A 9,213-nucleotide genomic window follows, 5' to 3' on the forward strand; every position below is an offset into this window, starting at 1 on the left:
TGAATCTGCGGAATAAATGGCGGAACTAACAGCCAGCAAACTACAAGTATTTTTTTTACCTTCAAAAGTAGCGACAGACTATTACATATTAACAACCTAAACAAAACCCTGACGTATTTTCTGCATCTGTCAACACAGACCCTGTCACAGTCACAGTCACTTTAATGTTAGCGGACTCTGTTGAATGGCTAAGTTACATCACCACAAACAAATCTCACAATATCACAGTAAATCGAGTTTGTGGTTTTTTTTTAATTCATGCCGAATTAAAGAGCTGCTTCTCACCATTCACGAGTGTTTGTTTCATATTCGACATCCTTAATTTTATCTTGTAAATTAGAGTCCGAAATTAAATGGGAACATTTGCAATGGAGTTCGTCAGCCGCTTCCACCACTGAACGCGGTAAACTAATTAATAGGAACTGGACTTCAAACAATTTAGACACGGCGTCTAAAAGCGTAAAAACTACATTGTCTACGTAAAGTGTGAGAGGAGACGGTGTATTTTTAGTTAAATTATACAATGTTCACCATCAAAGTCATTCATATAAACTGCCTGTAATGTGCAGCAAATAGTAGTTAACCGGCGCCAGCTCTTCAGTGACCTTAACGGGTCCGTACCTCTAGTACAGATGCTACGGGTACGGGTCCGTACCTCTAGCATCAACCTTCCAGTATTACTGGTTTTTAGTCAGATATTCAGTGGGTTTTGGCCCATTCCATGATGTTTTGGGGTCATATTTGGTCCAGTGTTCACTGAGGTTTTAGCCTTGGTTTGATCTAGTATTAGCTGCTGTTCACCACAAGTCTGGCAAAATATTCACTGATGTTTTTGGCCCATATTTGGCTCAGTTTGGTTCAGTGTTCACAGAAGTTTTAGCGCTGTTTGAGCCCAATATTCTCTCTTGTTTTAGCCTAGGTTTGTTCCACTATTTGTTTGCCAGTGTTTAGCATTAACCACATCTAATCTTTACTGGGGTTTTGACCCTGGTTTGGTTCGGCCAAACCAGGGTCATGTTCCGCACTAGTTTAGTCAAATATTCAGCGTGAGTTTTGGCCAATTCAGTGATGTTTTGGGGGCACATTTTAGCCTTGGTTTGGTCCAGTATTTGCTAGTGTTTACCAGAAGTTTGGACAAATATTCATATGGTGTTTTTGGACCACATTTGGCTCAGTTTGGTTTGTAAAGGTTTTGTCCCTGGTTTGGTCCAGTGTTCTCTTGTGTTTTTGCCCAGGTTTGTTCCAGTATTTTCTGGTGTTTAGCACTAGCCTAGTCTAATATTTACTGGGGTTTTGGCCCTGGTTTTATCTATTAATCTATGTTGCTTCATCTGCTAAGATTTAATAAAGAGTTTGTCCCCAAGTTTGTACTAAAAGACTTTGTTTCTTTACTTATGCTGCTGTCATTAATGCTGAGGTGAAATGGCTTAAACATGCAACAGATCCTCTCTTGATGGGAGTTTTTCTCTTGCGTGTTAATCATTGTGATCGGCCGTGGTAAAAGTTTACATCTGTTAGTTTTCCAACTCGAATACGCACGACCAAACCTCTGATTTTAATCTGACATCATCATCCAAACACACCAGGTCGGTTCCCACAATACCTCAGCCAGCGTTGGTCCAACTTGCTGCTCCATTTCACATCATGAAACAATAGAACGCACACACAGTAAGTGGTTCCAGTGGTTTATGGAGCAGTGCTGCGTCAATGCTGACCTCCAACTGCCCACAAAACAGCCAGAGAGGAGGAGGAGGGCGAGATATGAAAGAGAGAAATGTCCTGCTTTAATAATACCCAAGTGGAAAGTACCTAAGGTCATTTAGTTAATTACAGTTGGAGGGAACATTTTAAATATTGGTCTTTTTTACTGAGTATTTCCACTTTGCGAGGCTTGGTATTTGTCTGATGGTTGGATATTGTGTACAGCATAAATAATCAGAGCTACATGGAGCTGAAATTGTCCAAATAAATATGTAATCACATGCGATGTAGCCGTAAGGACGGGAAAGTCAGGATTTATTGGAAATGTGGTTCAAGTTCCCATCAGGGTGAACTGTAATATATTGTGGTGATGCCCTAAATTATCTTCTAGCATCATTGTTGGGCCAAAAATGTTGTTTAATTGTGATCAAATGCCTGAGAAATGACTTCCCGGTATTTAGAAAAATGCATTTAGTCTTGTTTTAGCTTACTTATTTTTGATTTCAGTCATGAATTGCACTTTTATCTTGTTTTTCTGTTAAACACTGCATTTATAATGTTGTGCAAATTAACTTTATTCTGCATTGACGCAGTTTTATCTTTTCTTACAGGGCAGTTTTGAGTAAGTTGAACTTTGAGTTTTTCTATTTTCTGCTGTCATGTATATATATTTAGGGTCCGAGCATCAACGGTGCCGAAGGACCCTATTGAAACCCTCGGGTTTCTTTTTCTTCTTCTTCACTCTTTTCCCGTCTTTTCAAACTCCACTTTGGCGGTCTAAACATACCCCAAAACGTGTCAAACTTTGCATGCGCAGCAGTACTGCCGAAAAATTTCATATTCTATGGGAGTTGCGCACGTGTGGCAAAATGGCTCCATAGCGCTGTAAAGTTTTTCAGATTAATAACTCATCGGGGGTAAGTCCGAGAGACCTCAAATTTGGCCAGTACATGCAACACACTGTCCTGATGAAAAGTTATCAAAATGCTCCGCAAAAGTCAAAGGGCGTGGCCATGGGGGCCCCCAAAAATATTGATCCTTCGCCATCAAACAGAAAGTGTTGCCTAACTCGCCTGAACATGCTCCAATCTGCCTGAAACTTTACATGTATGATCAGAGTCCCGCCCTGATGACATCCATGTAGTTATATACATTCACAGTCATAGCGCCACCTTGTGCTATCAGGAAATACACATTTTTTTATACTTTGATATACTATTGTCAATAGGTTGATCAGATTCACCTTAAATTTGGTGACATAAGCCTAAACACGTTGATGATGATTCCCAGAGAAAATGGTGACTCATCATCAAAGGGCGTGTCTGTGGCAGCGCGGCGAATTTCAATGTTTTGACATGAAAATTGAATTATTTATATCTCAGCTGCACGTGGTCCAATCTGGACCAAACTTCATATGATGGACACCAGTCTGGGTCAGAACACATCCACACTCATGAATTTAGAAATACTCATAGCGCCACCTACTGTCAACAGGGAGTTCTTGTCATTACATTTGCACGTCCCATTGCCCGATACTTTGTCATATCATTCTAGAAATTTGACAGCTCAGTGTTCACACCTAGATGATGCCACAGTGTGAAGATTTTGACGATTCATAAAAACGCTGTTGCCGTGGCAACGCACAAAGTACTTTTTGACAGGTTAAAAATGCTCAAAAGCTTGCCAAAATGAACACACATATCTGGATTGGTAAACCATTTCATGTTTCAGGGGAATTTCACCTGATTGTGGCAAAATGGCTCCACAGTGCCACCTGGAACATTTCAAACATTTACTACAGCCAGTGCGTGTCATCCAGAGTTATGAAATTTGGTAGCTGGTCAAGAGGCACAAAAATGTAATTGACACCCAAGTCCAAAAACCAACAGGAAGTCGTCCATTTTGAATTATGTGTCATATTTTTGACCATTTTTGGTCATTTTTACACATTTTCAAAAGCTATTTACTCAAACATGGTAACTCCAACAGAGCTGAAATTTGGCCAGGATTTACAGCAGGCATGGGTGATCAAAAAAAATATCAAAATGCTCCACAAAAGTCTGAGGGCGTAGAAATGGCAACCCCTGGAAATTTACAATTCGCCATGAACCAGGAAATGCTGTGTAACTGCCCTGAACATGCTCCAATCTGTCTCAAACTTTACATGTATGATCAATGTCCTGACCTGATCACATTCACATGCTGATTTAAAGCCATAGTCATAGCGCCGCCTGCTGGATGGAAGGAAATGCTCTAAAACTAGCCTGTACATGCTCAGATCTGCTTGAAACTTTACATGTGCGATCAGAGTCCAATCCTGATCACATCCATTGGCCAATATACACTCTCAGGTCGCAGCGCCACCTGGTGGATGGACAGGAAGAGCTCTATAACTAGCCTGAACATGCTCCAATCTGCCTGAAATTTTACATGTGTCATCAGAGTCCAACCTTCATCACGTTCACAGTTCGACATGCACTCTTGGTTGAAACGCCACCTGGTGGACATGCATGGACTCGCCGACCAGCAAGGATGCGAGAACCTGTCCAACGCTGCTTGCAGCTTTAATTGCTTTTACTTTCCACTCCATTAACAGGCTGTTATCTGTTTCAGGAGCCCGGCCAGATGGTTTATCGGCCCTGGCTCATGGCAGCAGTGTCGCTAATGGACTGGAGAGTAAAATAACAACAGCAAGCGTGAGAAAAAGCCCACAGCTGTGGAGGTACAGAACACCTGGCACAGTCTGGAAAGCAGGAGTTCATAATGCAAACTGCTGTTTTTTTAATCATCTGTTGAAAATGGAGAAAAGGAATGACATAAAAATGAACCTCCCATCCTTTGGCCTCACGTAGATCAGGTGTGTTTGTTTACAGTATTTCCAAGCTTCTGTTGAAGAGCAGCGACAGGACTTCATTCTAAATATTGGCAGCCATCGACTATGTGCTGCAAATAAGGCTGCTGCATTGAGCAGTAAAACCAAGAACAGGGTCAAATGCTAAATAGGAGGAAGCTGGCACTGGAGACACTCAGGGGAAGCTTCCTCCTCTGCGTCCTCACCCCACCCCACCTTCATGCCAAACCTCCGTGACCTAGGCCAAGATCAATAACGCAGTTTAAAGAGGATGGACTGTAAATAGAGATGATGGATCCTGCCGAGGAGGAAGCTTTGACCACTGATGGCCTCCGACTGGAGCAGCAGCATCTGATCAAGGTGAACATTGATGGCTGTCAGTTCGCTCACAACAGATTTTTATATCGTTTCGTTGGAACTCTGGTGGAAATCTGGATGAGTCGCAGCAAAAACAGTCGAGGTGCAACAATATTTGTAGATAGATAGATAGATAGATAGATAGATAGATAGATAGATAGATAGATAGATAGATAGATAGATAGATAGATAGATAGATAGATACTTTATTAATCCCGAGGTAAATTCAACAGAGCTTAAACATTAACTGGTTTGTTTCACTGGCAAGACTGCTGAAAAAAAATGCATGTAAAAGAAAAACTGCTGAGCTGATACACTGATTGAATGGGTGAAGTCTCGGTATAATCCATCCCTGCAGCGTAAATCTGAGCAAGATTTATATGTTTTGTTGAATGAGGAAACCAACCAGTTTTACACTTTTTTATAAACCACATTAGCAGATAGCATCTTGTCACCGAGTGAATATTTGTTTAGTGAAAACAAAAGCATTACTCACCCACATTTACACAGCGTGCATATCAAACGCAGCACTTGGGGGAAATGCAGAATGTGTAGTCATAATTCTGCTTATCTCACATGTGCGACAGATCACACTTTAGTATATAAACCGGCCCATTACCACCTCGGTAAGTTATATGCAACATCAGAAAGACGAAACATAATTTCGTCATCCCTTTGACATCGTAGTTTCCAAGTGACCACATGGGTGGAGCCAAGGCAGAGTCTGGGTGGAGTCAGGGTGGAGAGTAGGAGGGGAGGTGGGTGGCGGCCTCCCCCCTCTACTCCACCACCGCCCACCACACCTTCCCCCGCCGAACGAGTTTTTCGAAAATCCGAGTCTCGACGAGTTTTCCCGAGTTTCTGGAGTTTCCATGAGGTCAGAGGCAGAACAAGTCGTCATGAAGAGGTGCTGAAGTCGGCGAGGATGGAGTGACTTTTTACAGTGACTAGAAGGAAGACGACTAGAAGAGCAGGGGCCTGTTTCACGAAGCAGGTTTAGTGAAAACTCTGAGTTTCTTAACCCTGAAATGAGGGAAACTCAGAGTTTTCCGTTTCACGAAGTGAGGTAACTTAACCCTGAGACAGAGGGATAACTCTAGCCTGTTTCACAAAGAGGGGTAACTTAAACTCTCGGTCAGTTACCGCAGTAACAGACTCTATGACTCTAACCTGGTCGCCAGCAGGTTTATCTGAGAAAACCTCGAGTTTCTCTCTGTCTCCGCCCACTTTCAGCCACACACGCTGTTTCATTTCCTCATTCATTCAATCAGTAAGCGAGCGAGTTTTGGCGTAGAACAGCTTTTATTAACGATCCAGTGGATAAAGGAGCAGCATTACTGCACAGATAATTAAATATTCATCGATAGATTGTTATCAGACCAAGCATAAATGTTCTCGCATTTCCGGACAATTATCTTTTTGAGCGGTACTGTTTCAAGTCCATAATCTACATAAACAACCTAATCCGTCCTTACATTTACATTACCAGCCGCAGTCATGCTCTCACATCCAGCAGATATTGTGTGTTGCGCTGTGGTTCTTTGCAAATGGAAGTTTTTATATGATGTCAGAGATGCAGAGCACTACAGTAAGACAACTGCATGCAGGACAGTCAGAAAAGTTTTCCTGGCTCTGAAACGACTTTAACTCGTCATTGTGGTTTTCCTGGACACAAACCTGTCAGAGCATCAAGGAGGAGTTCCACGGGATTACAGGTGAATGATGTAGAGATCTGTTAAATTCATTTTAAATCATATTCTGTTCATGACATTGTGCTGCAGCCTCAGACTGGGATTAGTCATTTTAATTTCTTTTAGGATTTCCCAGTGTGATTGGCTGCATAGATGCACACACATCCCCATCACAGCTCCCTCACATCATGAACAGGAAGTCCATTCACAGCATAAATGTGCAGGTAGGCTACAGGTACACTGACTACTGTTTCTAAATGTTAAAGACTGCATCATAGTTCAACATCTGTCATTCTCTGCACTGTCCAGATCATATGTGATGCTGCATACATCATTTCTAATGTGGAGGCCACGTGACCTGGGTCTGTTCATGACTCCAGGATTTATGGAGAGTCTAACCTGAGCAACAGACTGCAGCATGGTCAGCAGCATAAAGATTTTCACAATAGAATTCTCTTGTCTCCCTCCTTTAATGTACTCTGATGTATCCACTATACATTACAGGAGAGTTTGATGGCCTTCTGCTGGGTGGCAGGGGTTACCATGCCAACCCAGGCTGATGACCTCATACCCTGACCCTGAACCAGGCCCCCAACAGAACTTCAACTGGGCTCACTGTAGGACCAGAGCCCGGGTGGAGATGACCATAGGCCTGCTGAAAGCCTGTTTCCAGAGCCTACGTCTCCTCAGGGTGACTCCTGAGAGGGCCTGTGATATTACTGTGGCATGTGTTGTTCTTCATAATATTACTATTAGAGGAGAGCAACACCCTGCCCTACAAACTGAAGACCCAGATGATGAGCCCATCCACCTGCAGCTATCCAGGACAGCAGAGCAGTCAGAGACACCGTATGCAATAATCACTTTAGAGTTTAAGTCACCATCATCACCACCACAGCAAATAAAGACATGATACACATTTCATTTGGTCTTCTTTATTTCCTACAGATAAAAGATAGTTCAGTTCATGTTCCAGTAGTTAACATAATTCTCCTGTGACCATCACCCACCTCTAACTTGTGCTCCAGTATTTCAATTTTAAAATTATGCAGTTGCACATGAATTGAACAGAATGAAGCTCTGGTGTTTCCTGAACATCCATCTCACTGTGTCAGTCTGTGCAGTGGAAGCTGAGGGACCATTCTGCTGCTGTCCAGCCATGCTCTGTTAAAAAAAGATGAGAATGTGCAATACTTCAGTGTAGCCTAAATGTCACACTCTATATTCCACCCAAAATGTGAATGGGACGAGAGCTATCAGTAACATACCTCTGTATGCCTTTCTGGATCCCCCTCTGTAAAGGCAGCAGACACAGTGTCATCCTCTTCATCCTAGATCAGTGACATGTTTCAGTAAACTTAAACTACCATTTGGATAAATGTTTGGAGTGTTGCCTACTTACAATTACAAGGTCTGTGGTCTGAAAGGGCCAAAAGACAAAAAAAGACAAAATAGAACTAAATAATCATGTATATATATATATATATATATATATACATACATGTATAATTTCTTAAAGATTATTGTCATTGTTTTTTGGCCATTTCGGCAGCCAACCATAGTCCAATAGAAGGACCCGATCTTGGAAAAAACATGTACAATAGTCACCGAAGAGAGACAAATAGTTGTTTGATCCTGTTTAAATTGCATTTTGAGCTCTACATGTCATGTTTCTCTATGTAAAAGTACATTCTGTGAGTCAGAATGGTCACAGTATATTGTAAAGATAGTAAAGTACTATTTATTGTGGTGTGAAACTGCTCAGTGAACTACAGCGCTCGTCCTGCACAATATACAACACTAACATGGGTGTTACCTTGGTATATTTCATCCTGTTGTTCAAGAATACGGTGGTAAAAGAGGTGAAAATCATTACATGACCTCTGCAAATCTATCATTCTGTCTGTTACAACTGCAATGAAAGATTGTTTTCATTGTCAGTTGTTTTTTTATTTTTATGGTCTATGAAATGTCAGAAAATGGTGACAAAACTGTGTTTCCCAAAGCCAAACATGAGAAATGTCTTGTTTTGTAAACAACTCAAAGATATATTCAGTTTACTGTCATAGAAGAGGAAAGAAACCAGAAAAAAAAAATCACATTTAAGACCTAGAATCAGAGAATTTGGACATTTTTTGCCCCAAGAATTTACTCACACTGTTTAATTAATTATGAAAATAGTAGTGATGATTGATCATTTAATCAGTTAATTATTGTAGCTCCAGTTGCAGCACAAATAACTTATTTCATTGTAAAGCTAACATGCCAAAATTGTTATTTGCATGCGTTTGTGGTTTAAATACTTTCAGATTTACTTGAGTTAAAAACAGACTGTGTGAACTCTCTGTATATTGTCTCCTTTGTTTTATATCACAGTGGACATTTTACTCTCTGACAGTTACGACAGTGTGACTCAGTGTTCTGTAGAAGTTTGCATTCCCACCATTTATGAGCCTACAGTGTCACCAAGAATGCAAGAGAGGAGCAACAGCGCCGCCTGCTGGTTCTACTGGAAACACACAACCATAAGAAAACCTGAAGCAGCACAACTGTAATGAAAAGTCAGGAACAAAATGTGATATTAAAAATGTGGAAGACACAAAACCAGGTGCT

Source organism: Acanthochromis polyacanthus, chromosome 14 (assembly GCF_021347895.1).
Source record: "Acanthochromis polyacanthus isolate Apoly-LR-REF ecotype Palm Island chromosome 14, KAUST_Apoly_ChrSc, whole genome shotgun sequence".
Lineage (NCBI taxonomy): Eukaryota > Metazoa > Chordata > Actinopteri > Pomacentridae > Acanthochromis > Acanthochromis polyacanthus.